Source organism: Lissotriton vulgaris, chromosome 5 (genome assembly GCF_964263255.1).
Source record: "Lissotriton vulgaris chromosome 5, aLisVul1.2, whole genome shotgun sequence".
Classification (NCBI taxonomy): domain Eukaryota; kingdom Metazoa; phylum Chordata; class Amphibia; order Caudata; family Salamandridae; genus Lissotriton; species Lissotriton vulgaris.
Window position 1 is genome coordinate 1,751,041,178 of NC_141693.1, and position 15,574 is coordinate 1,751,056,751.

The window sequence follows — 15,574 nt, forward strand, 5'->3', positions numbered from 1 at the left end:
ACTGTGTTTGAACTCCTGAATCCTGCCAAGATAATCACTGAACAGAGCAGGAAATTTCCAAATCCACTCATGAGTCACATCATTGCATTCAACCTGTTCTTTAGCACCTGGCTTCAAAATCATACCGAACAGCCCTTGATGAAAACAGCCTAAAATGTTGAAGGCCCTTTACTGCCACATATATTTTCCCTTTGATCCCCTCCCTTTGAATTCCAAAATATCCCCGATATACCCCAAGAGCTTAATTTTGCACCATTCATATGAAACAGAGGAACTAGGAGCTTCAAGATCTTGCACCCCACTCGAATATCAGCCTGGGAATCAATGCACATGGAAGAATCATCCATCCTGGGTTCCTCCTCCCAGGAGTGTGTCTCTTGACAACTGGGAATTAACGTTCTCATCACCAACCGCAAGCACTGCATGCGTCCTATCTCAGAATAAGACTCAGGATCTGAATCAACCACACACAAAACAGACTTTTTGTTCATTTTTTTGGCAAACATCTGCTAAATGACCAATCCTTTTGCAAAAGTTGCATCTGCACAACATCTACTTCCCTTGCCATATGGAGCATTGCCACAATGGAAACAAGAGTCAGAATATACTGAGAACGAACTCTACTCTTCACACTTTTCGTTGCCCCCATTTTCCTATTGTGATTAACAGTTTGATGAGACTTCCCAGCTTTTATGACTCTAACTGCCTTAACAGGTTTCACCTTGAGCTCCCGTAAAACCATTGCCCTGTAAAAGTGCACACCAATTGAACAAAACAGAGCAGCAGAATGAGAAAAACAAAATGCCATGTGTATCACCAAGAAGGCATGCACACTAATTTCTTCACAGTAAACAGGTGTGCACACCACCAGGTTAACGCCAGACTAGAAGAGGTCTGTGCGTTACTGATAGTAAACTTACACAACTGGAAACCATGAAGCACACAACGATGTGCGTGTCACCGCTGCTCTGCATTTCATGCTGACTAAAGATTTGCTGTGGTAGCCTCAGAAAATGTGTGCCATCACTGATAGCGAACTTACGGGTGTGCGTGTCACCGCTAAATGCCGTAAACCTGCGTGATGCTCAGGGTAGAACTGGTGACGATGTGCAATGGCACTGCCTGAAGAAAAATAAATATAGGCTGTTGGTCACACAAACAGCACAAAATGTCCCAAAATGACTTCCAGGATGGCCAACTGATGTCGCAACAGTACACTGTTCAGGCGCTGTGAAGAAAAAACTAGAAAAGGCCGCTTGCATGCTGATGACACAGTCAGTGGAGGTAAATCCAAAACCCCCAAATGGTGGTTGATCACGTATTAGACCGTTGACACCACTTCACACACCGAGGCAGGAACAGCAGGCCAAACCAGTAAAGCATAGAGAGGGAACTAGTAAGATGGTGAACTCACTGCATCAGACTAGTCTTTAGCGCAGGCACTAACCTGAACATAAATGGCAGCAGACTAGCGTGGCAAAGACTTGCAGGGGCTAACCTTTTTTGTAGAATTTCTTTATTGCCAATTTAAAACATATTACATTATAGAGTGCAGTATCAGTCCCTTGGCAACAATAATATGCAGATCTTTATGTCAACTACCTGTTCAACAACAACGCAATTCAGCGTAATACACATTAAGTACCATCAGTGAAGGAGGCAAATAAAATCTGTTAGTGAGCTGTTTGGGAATTTTACAAGCTTCCCGTCATGGCACTTGTACATATAACATATTATATCCAGTAAAATCACAAGTTCATAATAAGAAGAAAAAAACAATTGGAGGAAACTTCCAACTTCCAACTCTCCAATCTAAAGCCCCCCTCGATAACTTCCACTCAGTATCACAGTAGTCAATGAATTATAATGTTTAGTCCTGGTTGCAGTTCTGTCATGTCAAATCAAGTAAGTAGAGTGATTCACACTAGTTCCGGTGTAGAAGTCGAACTAGCGGGCCATTCCACTCCCCCTCCCTCTCCCTAACCCTCCCTGACCTGTCCTCCCTCAGTGGCTCCTGTAAGGTTTGTTTCATCGCAGCACAGTCCAACAGGGTGTCAGCCACCTTTGCATCCCTTTGCGTTTTTTTCATGTGTGCCTCTTCAGCCCAGGCCCACTCAAGGAGAGCCCGCTGCCAGGCCTCAATAGTTGGAGGTCTAGGACTCAGCCACTTGGCCACGAGCAGCCCCAATACCGTGTTGCACCTATTGAGTGTCTGTTTTTTGGGATATCAGGGATCCGTCTCAGTACAAATTGGAGAATCGGCTGGGGGATATTCCAGTCATTAGTATGTTTAAGTAAGAAAGTACTTGCCTCCAATAAGGTACAATAGCAGCACAGTGCCATGAAATATGCAGACAATCGGCAGTTGCTGCACCACAACCAGGGCAGCACTGTTTCCTAGCTGGATAGATGGAGTAGTCTCTTAGGGGATAAGTTATAGGGGTTAACCGTATTGCCAATGCAAAGTGCAATCACTCCTGGGCTCACAGGAGGTGGATACGCAATAACACTCGCTGTGTTCAGACCGCCGTCACTGAAGATTTAGCAGCCGCTGGATGACATCACTCAGCTGGATGTCATCAATCAGCATTTCAATCAAACCAGTGGCAAGACGCGTACAGGGTCCCACTGTGGCTCAATTCGTTGGCGTCAGTTTTGTAGTATTAACGCTGGAGTCATCAGGAGTGTGCAGGTAGGTTTTACTACTACACATGATCTACACTGTAGTGGTGGACAGACGCACAGGAACTCCTCTGCTGTCAACACCATTTAAACTGCCACAACTCAATTCAATTCATGAAGCTTTATTCGGTTCATAGAATGCAATGACCATAAAAGCACATAAGCAAATGCATGGGACAATACAATACAGTTTAAAAATGGTAGATGATAAAAACAAGGCAGGTTAAAAGAAAGAAATATTTAAAACAGCATGCTATTTTTCATCTGGATTGATTTGGAGATAAAAGTGGCAATATAAAAACATTTATCCGTAGAATTCATATTATAAACTAACTTCATCGCATCCTCCATATTTCTAACACCATATTTTACAAAAATTGGTTTCCGGTAGGCCACCCTAACGTGCAAGAAGAGAGTACAAATTAACATAAAGTGCAATGTGCTTTGCTTGGAATGCCCATCACATGGGCACGGCCCAACAGGTTGCTTCTTAGGTTGGGGAAAAGCAACCAAAAAACATGAGCCGTACCAAATCTTAGTCTGGTTAAGACAAACCTGTGGGCAGGTCTAGTTACCATACTCAAGTATAGCTTTGGTAAATCACCTTCAATGTATTTGTTGTAGAGACGGACTGTAGTGAGGCGGCTGTTAGCTTCCAGGCGTTTCTGTGCTCTGTACTGCAAAAAGATGTTTTTCATGTCTACTTTAGTGATATTCCCTGCAGAACATGGTTCTGCTAGTACATTGAGCCCAAAGATATTCACAACTCATAAATATACATTCCAACACCCCTCCCGCTCGACACCGCTTGCATTATGACATTCCTGTAAGGATTCTCCACATCACAAGATTCCAGATGCAGACTAAACATAATACGGCCACATTAAGTATTACACAGGCATGCTGTCCCTGTGCATATGTTATTTGAAAACCAGTTAGAGAGCCATGGGGTAAGAGATAATAAAGAGGTAAACCGCCCCAACAAGTGGCAACTGGGATCAGGGTAGGAGACAGGCAAACTCCTTCCACTAACCCATCTTGGCCTTGGAAGAAAGGAGGACTGGGGAGGTTCACTCTCCTACTCACCATCCTCTGTCACCAAGATCATATTGACTTCAGACCACTTAAATGGGGAATTGAGGTGGTTCACATATAAGGCCCTGAAGGGGTTTGTAGATTACTTCATGTCCACCCGGCAGGTATCCTCCCCTTCCTGCTCTTTCACTTCATAGGGTCCAGACTTATAATCTACCAGAGCTGCTTTGTGGTAGTACCAATGCATCATGGCTTCCTAGCTAGCCATCAGGTTCTGAGTAGCCTCCTTCTAGATGTGATTCATTTGAGACGTGAGTCTAGCCTCTGGGTTCTCAGTAGCCTCCTTCCAGAAGAGCCTCATCTGAGACCTGAGGACCAACCTGTAGCTCGCTATATCTTGAAGGGGGTTTGTTGGGTGCTTGTTCTTATCCCTCCTTTATAACACTGACAGGTCCATCCACAGGTTGGCCAAACAGAGATTTAAAGGGACTAAACCCCACTACTTTCTGAAGCACTTCCTGTAGGCAAATAGTAGGCATGGTGGCCAGATAGCCCACTTACCATTCGGCGGTTCTGGTAGGTCCATAATCATGCTTTTGAGGGTCTTTTTCAATCTTTTAGCAAGCCCATTGATCTGAGGGTGGTATAGAGTGGAAACCTTGTAGGTTACCCACACACTCCTCCAACATTGGCTTCATGTTGGCTGAAATGAATCTGGTGCCCCTGTCAGAGATAGTCTTTTTCGATAAACCCACATAGGTATATAGCCCCATCAGTGACCTGGACACCATGCGAAGTCACTGGCCTCGGGGGTATAGTTTCAGCATCCTGTGTGGCATTGTCTACTAAGACCAAGATAAACATGTTGCTTAAGGAATTCTTGGGGTCCAGAGGCCTAACAATATCAATGCTGACCCTTTCAATAAGTGTTCCCACTACAGGGAATGGTTGTAGGGGGCCTCCTGCTTTACCCCGGACTTCCCACTGGCCTGGCAGGTTATGCAGGATCTGCAGACTGCATCTGACTGCATCCTCATCCAAGGGCCAATAAAGTTAGGTTACCAGGTGGTCAAAGGCTTAGGCCTTCCCCAGATGTTCTGCCAGGGGGATACCATGAGCCAACTCCAATAGTGAGGCCTGACAGCACTGGGGACCACAATCACATGGGTTGGCCAAGGCTCAGGGACCTTATACTTACTATACAAAGTGACCATTCCCATCAATTTTTCCTAAAACAAAAAAATGTCCTGGCTTTTAAGGGAGGGTTTGGGCGCACCTGCACATTAATCACAGTGTTAGGCAGGTTCACATTTCAACCAGCCTTATTAGATACTGAGGACGGAAGTTCATTTGTTTAGAGTCTCCTGCTGTGCTGCCACGCCTGATTCAAGCAGCACAGCAGGACTTAATGAGGTGAGTCAGGAGTGCAGAGCCCCTACATCAAGGCCAGCTCAGCAGCATTTGGGCCCTAGAACTATTTACAGGAAGGGGATGGAAATGTGGACATTTGAAAAATAAAAATATTTATCTATCTAATTCACTGAAATAACCATAGGTTTGAGGCCTGATATAGTTAGGAATTAGCATTTAAAAAACCTTTGAAATTCACTGAAAAAAACCATAGGTTTTAGGGGTGTTATAGTTAGCTGGACATTTCACTCGTACAAAACCATTGAAATTCGGCCGATATAGTTAGTTGTACTTACTATAACTCACGCGCCGGCAATCCACTGCTGATGATGTCACATATTACATCATTCATGACATGGTCAGTGACATCACTGATGATATCAGGCCTCAAACCTATGGTTTTTTCAGTGAATTTCGAAGGTTTTTTAAATGGTAATTCCTAACTATAACATGTCTGAAACCTATGTTTTTTTCAGTGAATTTCAAAGGTTTTGTAAATGACTAATTTTAAATGTATAAATTGTTATATTTATTTTTTTATACTGATTTACTACATTTTATTACACTATTTATTTTTAGATATATTATTTTTTAAATTACATTACGATTATATTATACATTACATTACAAAATATACCTTCTTAGAATGAATTACTTTAGTTTAAATACTTTGGAAATAGGCAATAGACTTTTAAGTACAGTACTTGCAATTGTTGCAATGGGCAACACAATTTCAAATACAATGCAACATTAAGCTCAATGTGAATTTCTAGTTAAATACAATTAGTTACTTTATGGATTACTTTTCTAACCACAGGACTGGATCCTAGATTCAATCCTTGGACATCTCCTGTAAACAGTTGAGTAAAAGCGTTTTGATTACAATAGTGATTTTTAAGGAATATTATTGCATTTTAAAAGTTGATACTTAGAAACTTTTTCACATAGATCACATAGAATTACCAATATTATCCTATGGGAGGAAATTCACTTAGTAGGTAAGTAGTGTTATCGTTACTTTTTCTTACTCAGTGGTGGATCCTAGATCCAGCACTGATGCATCTCCTGTAACCAGTTGAAAGAATGCGTTTAAGTCATACAGGCGATTTTTAAAGAATATTTGTAGTTTGTGAAAATCAAATCAAAATCAAATTAGAAACTTTTCAGGTGAAAACCAGACAATAGATTCCTATGGAAGTAAATACAAGTTACTGGTAAGTACGGTTAGAATTACTTTTCAGGTTCAGTGTTATACTAAAAGATGCTACGACGCCTGATTACAGCGGAGCAGGTATGTCACTGTGTGTGCGGTGAAGGGTGATGAGATTGTGAGTTTAAAACGGCTTGGGAGGGGGTCCCAGTACCCGGAGGGTAAAGAAGCTTTATTAACTGGGCCTCCGTCAGCGGTTAAAAATAAGGCTGTCGGACGTAAGAGGCGAGTTACGACCTCTCACGTCCTTTAGAGTGTCAACATGTTTCAGCCAGTGCCTTATCAATATGCTGGCTTTCTTCAGGACAGATAAAAGGGTGTGTGTAATTAAAACTAGTGGGTGTGTAGTGCAGGCTATGTGTCTACATGCCCTAAAGTGTATCTAACTGTGAGAGGGGGGATTCCCTTCTCAAGATCACGCTAGTTTTAAGTTGTTTTCTCTTCAAGGTTATTGAAGTGGCAAGGGGTTGACCAGGATTTCTGGCCAGCGCCGGCTTTGGACCTGTTGTGCCTCCTTCGTAGACACATAGCCTGCACTACACACCCACTAGTTTTAATTACACACACCCTTTTATCTGTCCTGAAGAAAGCCAGCATATTGATAAGGCACTGGCTGAAACATGTTGACACTCTAAAGGACGTGAGAGGTCGTAACTCGCCTCTTACGTCCGACAGCCTTATTTTTAACCGCTGACGGAGGCCCAGTTAATAAAGCTTCTTTACCCTCCGGGTACTGGGACCCTCGCCAAGCCGTTTTAAACTCACAATCTCATCACCCTTCACCGCACACACAGTGACATACCTGCTCCGCTGTAATCAGGCGTCGTAGCACACCCGCGACATGCTAGGTGTCACTGGGTGGGCCCGATGATGAAGCATGCCACCAACTAGGTTGGTGGGTGAGGGCTTTCTAAAGACACCCAACAGGTGCCACCACCAATTGACAAAACTAAACTGAGTCATCATGATCTTTACAATATAAATATCATACCAACCCCATTCTTAGCTAGTCTCTATTTGATTAATTGACATATAAACCGGGGATCTGGACTAGCTATCTGGTCCTCTCTCTCCCTCTTGATACACGCACATACTAAAAGATGCAGCACTGGGTTATCTCCTGATAACAGGTGAGTAAATCGGAATTCGTTGTTCGGATGATTTTAGGTGAATATTTTAAAGTTCGAAAACTCCACACTCAGAAGAATTTCCTAGAGAAGCCAGTCAATGTTAGCCTATGGAAGGAAATTCAAGTTACTGGTACGTATGGCTAGAATTACTTTTCAGGATCAGTACTGGGCTCAAAGATGCAGCACTGAGGTCTCTCCTGATAACAGGTAAGTAAATCGGAATTCGTAGTACATCCAGTAAGCACAACAGAGCTGCGTAGCAGAGAGATGTAAAAAGGGGCACGGCCTGCACCACCTCCCTGCAGCGCAGCGCAGTGGCGTTTCCTGGAAGCACCTGGTGGGCTACTTGGCCCCCACGGTCCCTCAGGTTTGAAGTGGAATTATTTCCCCAACTTAAAACGCGCCACAGGGCGTGTTTGCACACATCACGTCAGGCCCCATCTTCTATTGTGTAAACACACCATGTCACCATTCTAAGTTGAGAGACTAAGTCCCCTTCAATCCCAAGGGTCCCTAGGGTCAAACTAGCCCACTAGGTACCTCCAGTAAGCGCCACAAAGCTGCGTTGCAGAGAGGTGTATAATGGGGCATGACCTCTGAACGCCTCTCTGCAACACAGCTCCATGGCGCATATTGGAGACACCTGTTGAGCTATTTGGCTCTCAGGGACCCTCTGTATTGAAAGAGAATTCATTCCCCAACTTAAAACGCGCCACAGGGAGCGTTTGCACAATGGTGAAAGAAGGGGGCGTGGCCTGAGGTGATATGTCTACAAACACGCCCTGTGGTGCGTTTTAAGTTAGAGAATGAATTCCCACTAGGTACCTCCAGTATGCGCCAGGAGGCTGCGATGCAGAGAGGTGTTCAGAGGCCATGCCCCTTTTTACAACACTCTGCAACGCAGCTCCGTGGCGCTTACTGGAGGTACCTGGTGGGCTAGTTGGCCCCCAGGATTGACAAGAAATTAGGGTAGTGCAGTCGTGAATAGGTAGTGTAGGGGGTCGTGCTGGGGGTAGAATTAGGGTTTAGGGTAGTGCAGTGGTGTTTGTGTAGGGGGTCATGCTGGGGGTAGTGTTTTAGGGTTTAGGGTAGTGCAGTGGTGTTTGGGTAGTGTAGGGGTTCGTGCTGGGGTAGATTTAGGGTAGCGCAGTGGTGTTTGGGTAGTGTAGGGGGTCGTGCTGTGGGTAGTTTGTTAGGGTCATGCAGTGGTGTTTGTGTAGTATAGGGGTCGTGCTGGGGGTAGTGTTTTAGGGTTTAGGGTAGTGCAGTGGTAATTGTGTAGTGTAGGGGGTCGTATTTTAGGGTTTAGGGTAGTGCAGTGGTGTTTGTGTAGTGTACGGGTCGTGCTGGGGGTAGTGTTTTTGGGTTAAGGGTAGTTCAGTGGTGTTTGTGTAATATAGGGGGTAGTGTTTTAGAGTTTAGTGTAGCGCAGTGGTGTTTGGGGAGTGTAGGGGGTCGTGCTGAGGGTAAATTTAGGGTAGTGCAGTGGTGTTTGGGTAGTAAAGGGGGTCATGCTGGGGGTAGTATTTTAGGGTTCAGGGAAGCGCAGTAGTGTTTGTCTACTGTAGGGGGTAGTGTTTTAGGGTTTAGGGTAGTGCAGTGGTGTTTGTGTAGTGTAGGGGCTCGTGCTGGGGGTAGTGTTCTAGGGTTTAGGGTAGTATCGTGGTGTTTGAGTAGTGTAGGGGGTAGTGCTCCACGGGGAGTTAACTGGAAGTCTACTGCTGGTATTGAAAGTGATTGTTCAGTTTCCATGTCAGAATTTTCAAATTAAATAGAAGAGGATTTGAGATCTCTCTTGAAATATGCCCTCATTTTTCTTTCTACAACACTAACCATAATTTCTATGACAAAATTAACCCCCTCCTTCTGTTCCTTTTTAAATTAAATGTTTTAAGTGTTACCATTTTATTCCAATCAGGATGGCTTCAGGTGTGCCATAATTCTGTCATAAGTAAGACTGTTAGCACTCTAGTTGTTCTTTAGAACACTCTGGGTAGCTGTAGTAAAACACAAAGGAATCAACTGCAAGGCTGCTCCTGTTGGAATATAACAGGGAAGATATTTGAGATCTCACTTAAAACATGTCCTAATTTTTCTTTCTACGGCACTAACCATAATTTCTAGGACAAAATGAACCCTTCATTTTATTCCTTTTTAAATTAAATGTTTTAAGTGTTACCAGTTTATTCCAATCAAGATGGCTTCAGGTGTGCCATACTTTTGTCATTAATAAGGCTGTTAGCACTTTAGTTGTTCTTTAGAACACTATGGGGAGCAGTAGTAGAACACAAAGCAATCAACTGACAGGCTGCTCCTGTTGAAATGTAACAGGAAGATATTTGAGATCTCACTTAAAACATGTCCTAATTTTTCGTTCTACAGCACTAACCGTAATTTCTATGAAAAAATAAACCCCCTTATTTAATTCCTTTTTAAATTAAATGTTTTATGTTTTACCAGTGTATTCCAATCAGGATGGCTTCAGGTGTGCCATACTTTGTCATTAGTAAGGCTGTTAGAGCTCTAGTTGTTCTTTAGAACACTCTGGGAAGCTGCAGTAGAACACAAAGCAATCAACTGACAGTCTCTGCCCTTGTTGGATGTACATGTTTTACTGAGAATGTCAGACTTCATTATCACATGACTGAGAAAGATAATGTGAATTTACAGAAAATATGCTCTCATTTTAGCTTCTGGAGCACCTCTAAGGGACAAGCATGAGAAAATAGTTTTCTCTCAAACATGATTCATGATATCCCAGCAGAAGGCTTTTTCACATGGTAAAATCACCTTAGAACACACCACTATTCCTAAAATGAGTATGGTACCATCAACAAATGATTTATAATGTAACTAAAATCTTAAAACCTTCTATTAACTGCAATGCTTTTTAATGAGGTGCTATCAGGTATATTGGTTCCAAGATGGCTGCCAAAATTTCTTGGATGTAGTGCTGACAGCCAATCAGATCTCACAATGAGATGTGTCGTTTGGCTCCGCCCAGATATATATGTACTTTTTTCCTTTAATATCTAAAAAAAACTACTGAACAGATTGACACCATATAAGCAAAAGGCACGAGTCTGAGGACTACCTCTTTGCCAAATTTGGTGTAATTCCGTTCAGCAGTTTGGGCTGTAGCTGCGGCTAAAGGTCTCTATGGAAAATTGCATGGGGAGAACACGTTTTGAGACCCCCCTTTTATCTTGGCCCCCGCTTCACGAATTACCACAAGACTTTCAGGATAGAAGCAGAGCGGACCTGGCCATTAGTTTTGAAATGTTTGCAAAGATTCTTCAACCGGCGCCCAAGTTATTCCAAATAGAATGTTGTCTCTGCCTGTCCCGGTTTTTCGATCTGAAAATCTGGTCACCCTAGGCAAGCTGCAAGCCGGATCAATATGACTTTGGCATCACTTTTCTGGACTGCTATACTTATAGTAGATCAGGACTGGCACTTCGCTGGAGCACCTCCTGCACTGTTAATAGGCATAACCTTAAAGGAACAGCAGAACTGTTATACCATTATAGGAACACTACAGCGCTTCTCAAAAGTAACTAAAGAAGTACACCCTGAGACACCCACACATATAAACAACATTGAAATATGGAAGGTAGGAGGAAACAGGGTGTACAGGTGGACTTTAAAAAAGAAAATACCAATTCTTGATTTTAACTTTCTTAATATGGATAATTGGATGTGCTACAGAGATCTGTGTGTAACATAAAATTCAAAGGTTCATTTGAGGGCATGATCTACTTACCATTTTATCCTTTTGAACTCTGAAATGTGCACTGCTGTGTTGGTCAACAATAGCATGGTTTACAGCTCTGAGAAACAGCATGAATGGTGAAAAGCAATTTATTGAAAAAAATGTCTTTATTTATCATATACCTGCCCTCATACTGAACGATTGCCATTCCCAGGACGGATGTAACTATCTTGATTTCAATGTTTGCCTCCTAGATAATTATGGACATGGATCTAGTCTCCGGGCACTTCCCAATCATAGGCAAATTGCCAGGAGCACTGTCAAAAAGCGCATTGAGGCCCTAGCAGTAGGCTCTAAACTCGACATAGCCACATGTTTCCTTTATCCTGCCCGTTCTGTTCCTTTTTGCTGCTCTAGGTGCATATTTCACCTCTTTCTCCTTGGCACTGCCATCACCCACATTTCTCCACTATGCGTCCTTAGTATAGCATAAAGCACTAGGCAAATTACCAACATAACAAAACATACCAAATGAAAAAGACAGCATAAACAGAAATTTACATGAGACTTTACTTTTCAAACAAGTCAAGAAATATGCTTTAGCGATTGTAGCACAAAAAGAAAACTCGTGCAAGGTTATAAGATTTGAGTTTCGACTATAAAGTGTGTAAAAAGTCTTCTGCTTTAGTAGGCATTTCGAACAAGAGGTTCAAAACGGTGTACTACAGTGCACAACCTAATTACGGGATAAACAAAATGTATTTAAAACCAATCTGAGGCTAAAAGTGCCCCTGGTTGTTAAACGCTGTGTAGACCCAAAGTCATATTTATAAAATTCCACTGTCTTTGGATCAATATACAAGTCTAATATTTTGGTTAGTATTCTTGGAGCTAATAAGTAGGCATTTCCGAGTGACATGGCTTACCCACAATGTCTGCGATTATTCTGGGATTAAATAGTTGCATAGGGGAAGCGAAGGTATTGTGGGTTGGGAAATGTGATGGGGTATGTAAATGTTCTTATGATATTCATCTTTTCTACTGAACATTAAATATGGTATTTTCTATTTGTCCGACTTGGTTTCAGAGTACCCCTCCTTGCCCTTTTTATTTTCAAAGTAGGACAATGCTGGCCCCCGAGGGAAGTAGGGTTTATAGACTAGTCTTCCCTCTGGGTGTTTGCGCATGAGAAGGAAGGACAAGGTTGTGGGGTCAGGGGGTTGCACTAGGGGTGGGGTTTAGGGCGAGGGGTTATAAGGTGCAGGGGAGGAGGTTTCATACTCTTCCTACACCCAGCATCATTGTGAAGGGTCTTTAGTTATTGGATAGCGTAGCAGATTAGGGTTGTGGGGAGGCATAGGTAGGCCCAATCGGTTCGCTGGTGCGGGGTAGGTTAGGGTTACATAGCTGTGTTGTTAGCACTCCACGACCTGTTAAGTGGGCCCCCACACTGTTGCACACTACTCACCGGTTTGAGGCCTGGCATGTCGGCGCCGGATGCGGAGGCGGTTCGGGCTGCGTTGCAGGTGCTGGGCCGGGTGGGCAGGGCAGACCTCCTGTGGCCTGGCGGCCTCGACCAGACGTGGGCAGGAATGGCCCGCACCCGAGGTCCGCGTCAGCGGGGGTCGTTGCATCGGTGGTGGCGTGCCTGGATGAGCCACCACCGCCTAAGAAAGGTACGTCGGGTAGGGGGCGGGGGCGAGGGCTGGTAAAAACTGATCCAGGGAAGCACGGGGGCAGGAGCAGGAGCCTGCCTGCGCGCCTGATTGAGGATGTTGCCGCGCCCAGTATGACTCCGGGAGGGGAAGGGAGGGGAGGGAGGAAAGCTTGCTTGAGCGGCAGCGTGATGTTTTGGAGGTATCGTCTGTGTGTGTCCTTGGGAAGGGGAGGGGCCAGGCTTTGCAGGGGCAGGCCCGGCTAGCTACTGGGCCTGGATTTGGCACATAGCATGACACGGGGGAGAGGAGGGAGATGAAATGAAATGAAATGAAAATGGGATTTGTAGAGCGCTGCAGTTGCCCTGAGGCGTCCAGGCGCTGGAAAAACAGAAGATGCCCTCAAAAGGTTACTATTTATTGAACAGGAGAGTTTCGAGCTATTTCCGGAAACTAGTTAGGTTGGGATTATTTCGCATCTGCAGAGGGAGGGTGTTCCACAGTTTAGATACATTGTACGAGAACGAGCGTCCTCCTGCTCTGGCTCTAAAGATTCTGGGAATTGTGGCTAATGATGCGGTTGAGGAACAAAGAGTCTTGTTGGGCAGGTATGGGGAGATCAAGGAGCAGTTGATTTCTGGGCCCATTTTCCAGAAAGTCTGGTGGGCAATGCATAGAGCTTTAAACTTCACTCTTTCCCCAACAGGTAGCCCGTGTAAAGTTCTTAGGCCAGTTTTTATTGAGGTCCTCCGTGGGACTCCCAATAGCGGCGGGCAGCACAATTTTGAGTGCGCTGAAGTTTTTGTAGGATGTAGTCTGGTGCTCCAAGATAGAGGGCATCATTAAAATCCAGACGGGATTGGATAAGGCCCTGTATGATTATTTGTCTGGCCTCAAATGGGAGAAGGGGAAGAATTTTTTTGATCACCCTAAGGAGGCCGAAACAAGTGGCTGACACCTTGGTGGCCTGTGTATTAAGGCTCAGCGATTTATCGAGCCATACTCCTAGGCTTTTGATATTATCTCTGGGGGGTGGGGCCGTACCCATGCTTGTGGGCCATATCAGCTCCAAGGTGGAAGGGGCCGCCGGGCCCAGGAGCATGAGCTCAGTTTTGTCGTCGTTGAGCTCCACACATGAGCTCATCGTCCAGCTCTTTACATCCTCCAGGCAAGCCGCTAGATCTGGCGGAGACTGGAGGCCGCTCTTTTGTGCAAGGGAGACCACCAGCTGGGTGTCGTCCGCATAGGAGATGATATTGACACCATGCGGACGAACAATCCCAGCCAGCGGCCTCATGTATGCGTTGAAGAGCGTGGGGCTTAGAGATGAGCCCTGCGGAACTCCGCACCCCAGAGGCCTACTTGATGATACGGATGTGCCGTCAAAGACCTGGAAGGTTCTGTCCGATAAAAAAGACTTGAACCATACCAGGGCATCTCCGGACACTCCTAGGTCGGCAAGACGGTTCAACAAGATTTTATGATGTACCGAGTCAAACGCGGCACTCAGATCGAGGAGGATCACTACCACTGACCTCCCTCGATCCAAGATCCGTCTTGCCTCCTCAGTTACGGCCAGAAGGGCGTCTCTGTCCTATGTTTTGGGCGAAAGCCCGTCTGGGAGGCGGCGAGGAGATGGTTTTCCTCGAGGAACGTCGTCAGAGTGGTATTGACGTGCTTCTCCAGGATCTTAGACGCACATGGGAGCAGAGAAATCGGGCGGTAGTTGCCTGGGTTGGCTGGGTCAAGGGAAGTTTTTTTTAGTAGGGCCCGCACCATTGCGTGTTTCCAGGTCGCAGGTACCGTCCCACTCAGTATGGAGGAGTTCAGCAATTCCAGAAGGGTGGGGAGAATGGTTTTGCTGGCCAGTCCCAGTGAGCCTGGAGGGGCAGGGTCACACGGAGAGCCGGTTTTTATTTGTTGAGCTAGTTTCTCTAATGTTTCCATTGTTATCAAAGGAAAAGACTCCAGTCCCTTGTCGCTGTTCAGAGCTGAGTCCAGGCATTGAGAGGGCGGGTCAGTGGGTGGGTTTGGAAAGGAGAGGTAGATTTTATTCACTTTTTGAAAGAAAAATTCCACCAGATCATTACATTTGGACGATGAGCTGTTATTATCTGTGGCAGGCAGGGGGGGTCTTCTGTATACCACGGAGCTGATTTACTTTGTCTCTTTGATCTAGATGGGTATGACGGAAGAACTGAGTCAAGAGAGGTGGTAATCCACTCATCATATTTAATGCTATTTGACATTGGGTCATGGGAGAGAGTGGGTCTAGTGGTGCTGAGAGCCTTCATCCAGTTGTCGATAGGAAGTTTTGACCAGTTTCGAGTGATCCGAGACGTAAATAAGGATGGGGGGGGTTTGCTCGTGGTCCAGGTGAAGGCTATCAGGAAATGGTCCGACCATGGGAGGCTACTGATGGTACCTACTTTAAGCTGGTCACTGTTACTGAAAACCGGATCTAAAAGATGCCCCTTTTCATGTGTGGCAGAGGGAACTAGTTGCTCCAGTTGAATGGCAGCCAGGCTTGACTTTATCTCTAATGCCGTGGGGTCCAGCAGGTTGTCAAAATGAATGTTAAAATCTCCGAGTAAGGTAAAATTGGAGGGAGAGACAACCAGTTGGGAGGCCACCGATAGAAGAGAGGTGTTAAATTGTCCGGTGGAACCAGGGGGGCGGTAAATGAGAATACCGGTGAAGCTGGTATGAGGGGAGAACTCGATTGCAAAAGAGAGATTTT